General features: G+C 43.1%; 1 long non-coding RNA gene across 1 annotated transcript in view; it reads left to right on the forward strand.

The window, feature by feature from the left end:
* Positions 1-7,175, forward strand: part of LOC141571356 (uncharacterized) — a 225,792-nt gene extending 218,617 nt beyond the window's left edge. The window contains exon 3 of the long non-coding RNA XR_012496115.1: positions 7,047-7,175. This is a non-coding gene — a long non-coding RNA (uncharacterized LOC141571356). The remainder of the gene's footprint in view (positions 1-7,046) is intronic.
* Positions 7,176-9,173: the final 1,998 nt, after the last annotated feature.

Here is a 9,173-nt window from a genome sequence, read left to right on the forward strand (position 1 = left end):
AGGCTCTTAGGCAGAATAAAATTTAGTTTGTATCTGACGTGAGCCATTTCATTTTTTCCTGTATCATCAGTGTACAAATATGTCTTATTGTTGCTACTACTTCTACATCTACTATTACTAGTACTCCTATACTTACTATAGCTAGCAGATACAAGAGTTACTACTGTTCAGACACTATGCTAACCTTTTATACAGGTATGAACTCACTTCGTACTCAAAACCTCAGTTTTCAGTTGAGGAAAATGAGGCAGGAAAAGTTTATGTCAATTGCTCAGAGTCAACCAGCTGTTCAGTGGCAGAATCAGAATTCGAATCCAGGTGGCCCGGCTCCAGATTTTGATGCCCCTCTTTTGGGTCATGGTCTCTCTCACACTCATCTGTAAGGAAAAGTTCAATCTATAATTTTTTATATGAGTTGTTAGACTTATTAGATCAGAGACAACTAAGAACAGTAAGATGAAAAGAGCCCAGCTTTCTTTAAGCAGTCGTCCTTTCCTCTTGAATTCCTAGAACCTCAAATGGAAGAGGAGGAAAGTAAAAAAAAAAAAAAAAGTCTTGAACCAAATGCAAAATGGGAACTGAAATACTTCCTGCAGGTGAATGTGTACTACAAACAGTGATTCATGGTGTTCACAGGTCTTATTCCAAAGAGAGAATTTAAGGCTTTTAAAACATCTGAAGAACTTTCCGGAAGCTTGGCCACTTGTTACTTAGAGAAGTCAGGAACCTAAGCACCTATTGGTGGCATAGGAAGGCATTGCACATACAAAGCCCCTGAAGAACTCATGGCAGCAGGGAATGGGGTAGGGGAGGTGGGAGAACAACAGGTAAACCAACCAATGCGGTAAAATATTACAGCTGAGTTCCTGGTACACGACTGAGGCACAATAAATGCTTGTTGAAAGAAAGAATGACACAAACTCATCTAGTCCCTTGGGTACTCTTACTTTCAGTGACAATCTCTAGGTGATTATTCAAATAATCAAAACGTGTCTGCTTCAGACAACTGTACATATTTTCTATGTCTGCTGATTTAGGAAGCAAGGAGAGGTATTGAAGACTTGGAGAAGATCAAGTAAATTAGTGCCAGTGGTGCTCAGGCTATTTCAGCTCTGTAACAAATCAGACTATGATTTATCATCATGCATTTACTGTATTCAAAATTAACTACTGAGCCTCATATGCCTTTTGAATTCAAAGTTCTAAACTGAAATATAAAGAGAGGTGCGAGTCCTAACACCTGATAGAGGAGGAGAGTAGATAACAGTGATAGAGGAGATGAGAATGAAATGCAGAGCCCACCTATGGAAGGGAAAGGCCCCTGGGAGGCTTGTGTGGGGTGCCTTGTGATGCGGTTGGAGGTGAAGCAATAGTGAAAAGGTAGCTCTGTTCAGATGAACAGACATTCATTGAGTTCCTGTTATGTGGCGGGTCAATAGGGGGTACTGAAAATACAAATGTAACTCATGCTGCACCGACTTCTAGTTGCCGAGTATTCTGCCGTGATTTCCTCTGGAAAACCTAGATAGGGTCGCACAGGGGCCCATGAATATGTCTTATTCTGGCCCAGCTCAGTGAAATGTCTTGACAAGGCTTCCTCCACCGGCTTCCTTGTGAGAAGAACCTTTTGTTCCAGGTTTCACTCAGCAGTCATCTTTTGCCACACCTTGCAACCTGGCGGTGTCGGAGGACTAACCCCTGGGACAAACTTCATGCTCTCCTACTTGCCCTCCTCACTCACACGTGTTCTTCTCTGTCCTTCCTTCAAAGTGTTTGGGCACATTGTCACCAGCCCACCACCAATGCCTTGACCCACCCAAATTCTTCTGGAGGAGACCACTTGGGTCCCACAAGAATTCTTAAATAGAAAGATAAATAAGACCTGGCCCCACCTCTTGAGGCATCTAGTGGACCCTACAGGTACTTCAGTTGTGTCACAACTTACCTGAGAGTTGGGGTTGCTGACCAAAAAGAGGCAGCAATTCAGTGCGATGGAGATACCATCTCCCCAGACTCCCAGAGAGTTCTGTCACACTCCTTGGATCTGTTCTTTACCAGCCATGTGCACTAAGGAAGTCATTTTACTTTTCATGTTTGGTTTCCTGATTTAAGAGGGGAAACAAACAAAAACTCTTCTCTACCTCTTGGGAGGCGTTGCGATGCTCCAGAGAGATGGTGCATGTGAAAGGGCTTTTTGTAAGCAGCAGACTCCATCTGTCCTCACCCGGGCCGGTCGTGAGCTTCTCCTCCTCTCCCAAAGCACTTGGAGCTTCTGTCTAACACAATGCTTATCACTCTGCAAAGTGTTTGCTTATATGACTGATTCCCACAGTAGGCTGTCAGCCACCAGAAGGCAAGAGCCTCCTCCTATTCCATTATTATTATGATGATGATGATGATGATGATGATGATGATGCCCTTGGTGTGATGTCAATCATATAACACACACTAAATACATAAATAAATACATAAGTAAATAAATAAGTAAATAAAACTATGTTAACTGACTTCATGAATGAAAGGATAGGGTGTAAAAGTTTCAATTATCCTCTGCTGTTCTGAATAGTTTTGGACCAATTGCATCACCCTCAGAATTCTAGTTTTCCTAATTGCAAGCGGGAAAAATACACGAGACTAGTAAACATACAGTGAGGTTTGGGAAGATAGATGAGATTACACATCATATAATTTCAATCCACAGAGTCCCTACCGTGTTAGAGTCCAAATTCTTCTGTCATACAGATGAGATTAAGGCTAGGAAATGTGTGTGATGTATCTGAGGGCATAGAGTGGCCATCTGGACTAGAGTACAGACCTCTTGCCCACCAATTCAGTGCTCTTTGTGCTACATTTTGAGATCTACCTATGAAATCGACACAGTTAACACAGAGTGATTTTATAATGTAGAGCACCGTGTTCTGATCCAGATAATAAATCTGTTCCTGGCAGAAAATAGACTCTCTGGCCAATGGGGAGATAATCCTTGGTGAGCAGGAGGCATGAATTGAGAACAAAACTGCACAGGACTGGTCAGAGTGGGGATGACTCACTCTGAGTGAAGCTTACTGGAAGAACGGCAAGGGAGTCCCATCCTCCACAGCCCCACGCTGAAATTAAACGGCTTTGTTCCACAAGACAAATACTGAGGAAACTCAGCAAAGCTGGGTGGCTTGTAAAGAGAAGAGATTGGGTAAATTAAACACAGATAACATTAAAAGCCAGCAATCTAGGAGATGATAAATTAGTGAAGGACTTCAAGAATTTTGTTGTGAAATCAGAAACATGTTTAAGACTGATCTTTCTGGCACCAGTTAGGACAGAGCACAGGGGGGAGAGGCTGGAGGCAGGGAGACCATGGGAGAGTGCTATAATAGTGCAGGTGAGAGAAACTGAGCCTGACCTGTGACAGTGTCAGTGGGTTGGACAACCGGTCCCTTAAATAATTGACTTAAAATCGCTTATTCATTAATGTTATCAGTAATATTTAGTATTATTTATTAATAGTTTTCCATTGCTGCTGTAATAAATTACCTCCAACATCATGGCTTAAAACAGTACACATTTATTCAGAAGTCTAACACAAGTGTCCATAGGCTAAGATAAAAATGTTGGCCAGGCTGCATTCCTTTCTGGAGGCTCTTAGGGGAGAAATCTATAGTGTTCCCATCTCTTATATCGTATCTGAAAAATCCCTTCTGTAGTGTAAGATAACTATTCACACATGCCAGTGATTAGAATGGAGGGGGGGTGGAAGTGGGGATGCATTGTTTTGCCTGCCCCGGATGGAAACTCTGAGACCCAGGAAGTGGAAGAGGTGTATTGCCTGAGGCCTCAAGCTTGTAAGAGTTGAGTTGGGAGGAGGATCCAGGCGTCTTGCACTTCCGGCCTGGGCAGATTCCAACTCTTGGTGCACTTAGGTTAGTCATCACCATACACTGTTGAGAGTGTGGCTGAGTGGATGGCACTTGCCTAGTTCCTCTCCACTGTGTGATGCATAAGGGGTGTGCTAATTCCCATTTTTTTGGCCAGGGTGGCTGTGATATGGCCCATAGAAGGGAAGTAGGCACCAGTTTTGTGTTGGCTGGCCTCAGCTACATAGCACTGACCAGATCTGCCAACCTCCATCCTGCGGCAGTTTAGCTTTGTCATATAGGTATCACATTTCAGTAATCAGAACTCATCCAGGCACATGGCATGGCGAGAGGGTGTGAGAGTGAGTTCCAGAGTTGGAATTTGGAGTCCAAGCTCATACCGGGTGACTTGGAATATGTCATTTCTCTTCATTTGAGACTAATTATCCTCCAATATGAAATGAGATGTTTGGGTTAAATATAAAGGGCCCTCTAACATTCAAAAGTGTAGAATGTGGAGATGACTACTGAGCTGATTGGCAGGTCAAGTAGAGTGAATGTATGGCAATCCTAGTAGAAGATCCTTTCTTTGATTCTCAGCCCTTGATGCAGCCTTGGAGCTTGGCATTCAACAGTTCAACTGCACTGGACTGTAGCAGCCAGAAATACCAGATTTCTGTAGAGGGCTGTGAAGGCTCTGAAGGAGCATTGAAAGCATAGGCTGCAATGGAGTCTACACACCATGCATGTTGGCTCACAAAGACTTTCTGGCTAGGCTATGAGCGTTCTAGAGTCTCTATGTCACCAGAACAGATTCATGCTTGTCTCTGTGTCTCTAGATGGTTGGCAAATGTGAACAGAATTTCAAAACTGCAAAAATAGCTGGTTTTGGTTTCTAAAACAGTAGCCCATCAATCTCAAGAACTAACCAAAGGGAATTGGAAGGAACAGGAGAGAACTGGCATAAACCATTTGGGCTTACTTTGGTTTTGCACTAGCAGAAATGACATTTAAGAAGTTGAAAAAAATAGAGATAGGAACAAGGGATTAAGGAGAAGAAGAGCTTTTAAAAGCGTGTCCAAAACCTGGGGGTTAGGACATCAACACGTAAATTGTGAGTGGACGTAATTCAGCACATAACACTGGGTGCCTAACACTCTGGGTCTCGCTGCACTCTCCTTTGAAGTGAGTGGTTAGATTATATGACCCCTGTGCTTCCTCCCAGCTCCAGATTTACCAAGTGTCATCATTTTCAGCTTGCTTGTAAGTACCCTCTAGTCACAGATCTCTTCATTTTTCCATGGATTAACATGTATAATGCCATGTAGTATAGGTAAGTGAATAGCTACATTTTCCTGGTTCAAAGGTAGAAGTCAGTTCCTTAGACATGAACCTACTTTTCTGAAACTTCTGGGATTAGAAGTTGTTAATTTGTCTGAAACTCCTCATGGAGAGAGAAGGAAATAATTGAAGTTGCAGAGAAAAGAAAACTGAACACATAGGAGGAATTCATTAGAGAGAGGCTCAAAATCAGGGAGGGAGACATGTATAGAAACTCCTCGAAGGCAAAAAAAAAAAAAAAAAAAAAAAAAGGGAAGGAAAACCTACTCCTGTGTGCCCACAACCACTGTCAAGTGAGTGATGTAAGTTAGTTCTCTTCTTTCACACTTATTTTTTTAATGCAAAAGATATGTTTTGGTGTTCGGGGACCATCCTTATTTCATGTAACCTGATTCTTTTCCATAAAGAAGGTGATTCATTAAATGTGTAGCTAAATGTGATTCCATTTTTATAACTTTGCTAGGCTTCTCATATAAAAATAGTCATAGTTCAGAAAAAAAAATCTTTTGTCAGATGGAGTATATAAATTCTTGGTTCATAAACCATAATCAGCTGCAGAAAGACTTATGGAGAGATACCTGAAGGCAGTAGAAAGAGTAGAGAATTTGCTCTTGGGAGCGTAGGTTTATGTCTGTGTTCTGATATTTCCTAGCAAGCAGCTGAATCTCTATAAGCTTCATCTGAAATGAGTTTAAAAGGGGCCCAACATGACCAGTGGGCATGCCCTCTTATGGAACTGCTACTAGAAGGGAATTTCAAAATGCAAATACAGCTCATTCTTCTAGAGACGGAACCAGGGTAGTGGATGAAGGAGAACAGTGTCCAGAGCATAGAGCAATGGAGACCAGTATGTGGTGTGTAAGTTAACACTCCCTCTCCCTGACAGCCTATGCTCACATCAGACATCATTCATCAAGCGTGGTAGGCCCTACATCTGAGTGTGAATGTGCCTCACGATCTTTCTAGCTGTTGTGCTCCAGGCAGCCATTATCAATTGGATGGAGAGAACATTTGAGGAGGAAACAGTTTGCTATCCCTGGCCTCAAGCTTAGTCTGAATGATGGAACCACATGCACTGAATTTTATTGAAATAAATGTCAGAAAAACTAACAGGATGGACTCAGGAAAGATAGCTGTCTGCTGAAAAGCAAGGAAAAGATCAGGTTGGATGTAAAGGATGGAGGCACCACAGCTCCATGGTAGGAGAAAACAACGGATGAACGGGGGTGAGGAAAGCTGCAAGTACCAAGAAGCCTCAGAAAGAGAGAGTTTCAAGGGACTGCGTAGAATTAAGACCCAGTCCCAGGGACTTAGGTTTGGCCATTGCTGCCTAAAAGAGGACCTGTTAGGCACACACATGCATTGTCCACGAGACAGAAACAACTGGTACTATTGATAAAGCAGCACTGCTGTACTTACTACCTGTGGTATCTATAAGGTCAGCCAGAAACTGGCAAAACAGTAGATTGCTGGTGTGATGAATGCATTGCAGCTCTGAAGCCACAAATGAGTCAAATGTCTATCATGTACTGGTTTTGTGACCTTGGGCAATTTATTTAACTCTCTGAGACTCGGTTTTTCAAGATAATTCAGTCATAATGTTATCTTTTTCACAGTGTAATAGTAAGAATCTGATACATAGTAAATGCTTAATAAGTAGAAGGTATCACTTTTGTTTTTTTGTTTTTTCACCGTACCCTCTGCCTCTGCAGAAGTCAGGGCTGCAGGATCCAGGGAAAACAATGATAAGAGTCTTGAGGAATACGAGTAGGCTACCAGGAATATACTTTATTGCAATCAGACATTAAGCTGATTTGAAGATGATTTATTTCTGGTTTACTCTTATACCTCCAGCCCATCAGTGGTCCCATCTGAAGATTCATGATGTTTGCAAGGCTCCCAACTCTGACTTTGTACCTCATCAAATCTGTGAGACTACTGAAAGTTCATATCAGCTTCTCACTCTCACACCTGCAACTGGTGAATTGGTAAGTCCCCTCAAAGGGGAAATGTCACATAATGTCTGTGTACGCTTCTTTTCTTTACGATCCTGGACCCTCAAGTCCTGATTTTTCAATATTTTTATCCAGGCTACTAGTTATTCTCAAAAGGTGAATTCATCCTTAAAAACTGTCCTAATTAAAAATGGAGACAAGTCACTTATTTAATGTGCATTTGAAAAAAATAACTAGCACATAAAAATTATGATGGACGTTTCCAGGACACGATTTTTTAAAAAGATTTTTATTAAAATTATAGCTAACTTACAATATTATATTAGTTTCAGGGCTACACCATAGTTATTTAACATTTATATATCTAAAGACGTGATCACCATGATAAGTCCAACACCCATCTGACACTGTACTATGCTATCACAATATTGTTACTATTATTGAATATATATGTTGATTATTATTGAATATATATTCCCTGTGCCGTACATTGCATCACCATGACTTACTTGTTTTATACCTGGAAATTTGGACCTCTTATTCTCCGCCCACTTTCCACCTTTTTAAATTTATCAATTACAGTTAATGCTTAATATTATTTTATCAATTACAGTTAACACTCAATGTTAATTTCAGGTGTACAGCATAGTGGTTTTGCATTCTCTGTCTCTAGTAGGTTGCTTGCCTCCATTTCATTTAGTTATTTTTCTGGAATTTTCTCCTGTGTTTTCATTTGGGATGTATTTCTTTGTTTCCTCATTTTGGCTTCCTTTCTGTGTTAGTTTCTATATATTAGGTAGATCTGCTGTGTCTCCCAGTTTTGGCCAGGTGGCCTTATGTAGTAGGTGCCCTGTGGGACCCTGGCACAGTCTCCCCTGGTCACCTGCTCTTGGTGCTCCAGAAGTGTCCCTTGTGTGGGTTTTGTGTGGTCTCCTGTTATTGCTGAGACTTAGTTGCTATTGGCATGTCAGTGGGTGAGACTGACCCTCAGGCTGACTGGCTGTGGGGCTTGGCCACATCCACAGCTTATAGGCTGCTGTGTGAGAGTGTTACCCCACTGAGTGGGATTCGACCCAATGGGCTCTGATGCCTATTGAGACTGCCCTTTGTGTGTGCCACTTGTAGGACTAATTGGGCAATGCTCTCCTGTGGTCTGAAGCCAACCTCCAAGTATGTTCGTTCTGAGGCCTCTTGTGAGGGGCTCCAGTGCAGGCCCCGGTGAGCCACTGTCTGTGACAGGCTGAGGACTGCCTGGTAAAAGCTACAAAGTGATCCACAGTTGTTTACTGCCTGTGCTGGACCTCAAGGTGTGTGGTAGAGGCCACGCTGCAAAATGAGGATGTCTGCCACCAGTACTGGGTCTGGGGTAGCTCCTCAAAAAGCCAGGACATCCCAAGGTCTGTTGCCACCTGCAAGCTCCCTTAAGTTTCAGCTACTGATAATGCCTCGTGTGATATGCAAGTTGCGTGAGGCAGGGTCGCAGGGAGTCACTAGAGTGGGAAGAATTGTGGTCACCAGCTTACTGTAAATACTGGTTTGGTGCCAGTGCTGAGCCTGGAGTGACTCAGCAAAAGTCTCAGTGCATACCGGGGCCAGTCGCTGCCTGCCTGGGGCCTGCCAGACTCTGATAATTTTCCAAGAAAGAGTGCAATGGGGGTGGGGCTGGCTGCTCACGGAGAAAGTGCTTTCAGCGGTGTACAGGTTGGATGGGGTGGGGTCCCAGTGAGTCAGCGGGGTGGAGCAGCCAAGCTCACCAGGCCAATTAGCTCAGAATTGGCCAGAGGGGGCGGGCTCAACACAGAAAAGATGGTACCCGCCTGCAGACTGCACAGAAGGTGGACTTCTCCTCACCAGGAAAATGCTGACTGTCCTCTAGTCCTCCCCTGTGAAGCCACACACTTCATCTGCCCCTCTGTATATCTCCGAGGCCCCTCAAGTTACTGCCCCTTCGCTGGAACACAAGGTGAGTGCCTGCAAATGAGTCTGTGCGTGGACCGTTTAAGAGGGTTTCTGATTTTCCTGCAGC

The sequence above is a fragment of the Rhinolophus sinicus genome, linkage group LG04 (assembly GCF_036562045.2).
Source record: "Rhinolophus sinicus isolate RSC01 linkage group LG04, ASM3656204v1, whole genome shotgun sequence".
NCBI lineage: Eukaryota > Metazoa > Chordata > Mammalia > Chiroptera > Rhinolophidae > Rhinolophus > Rhinolophus sinicus.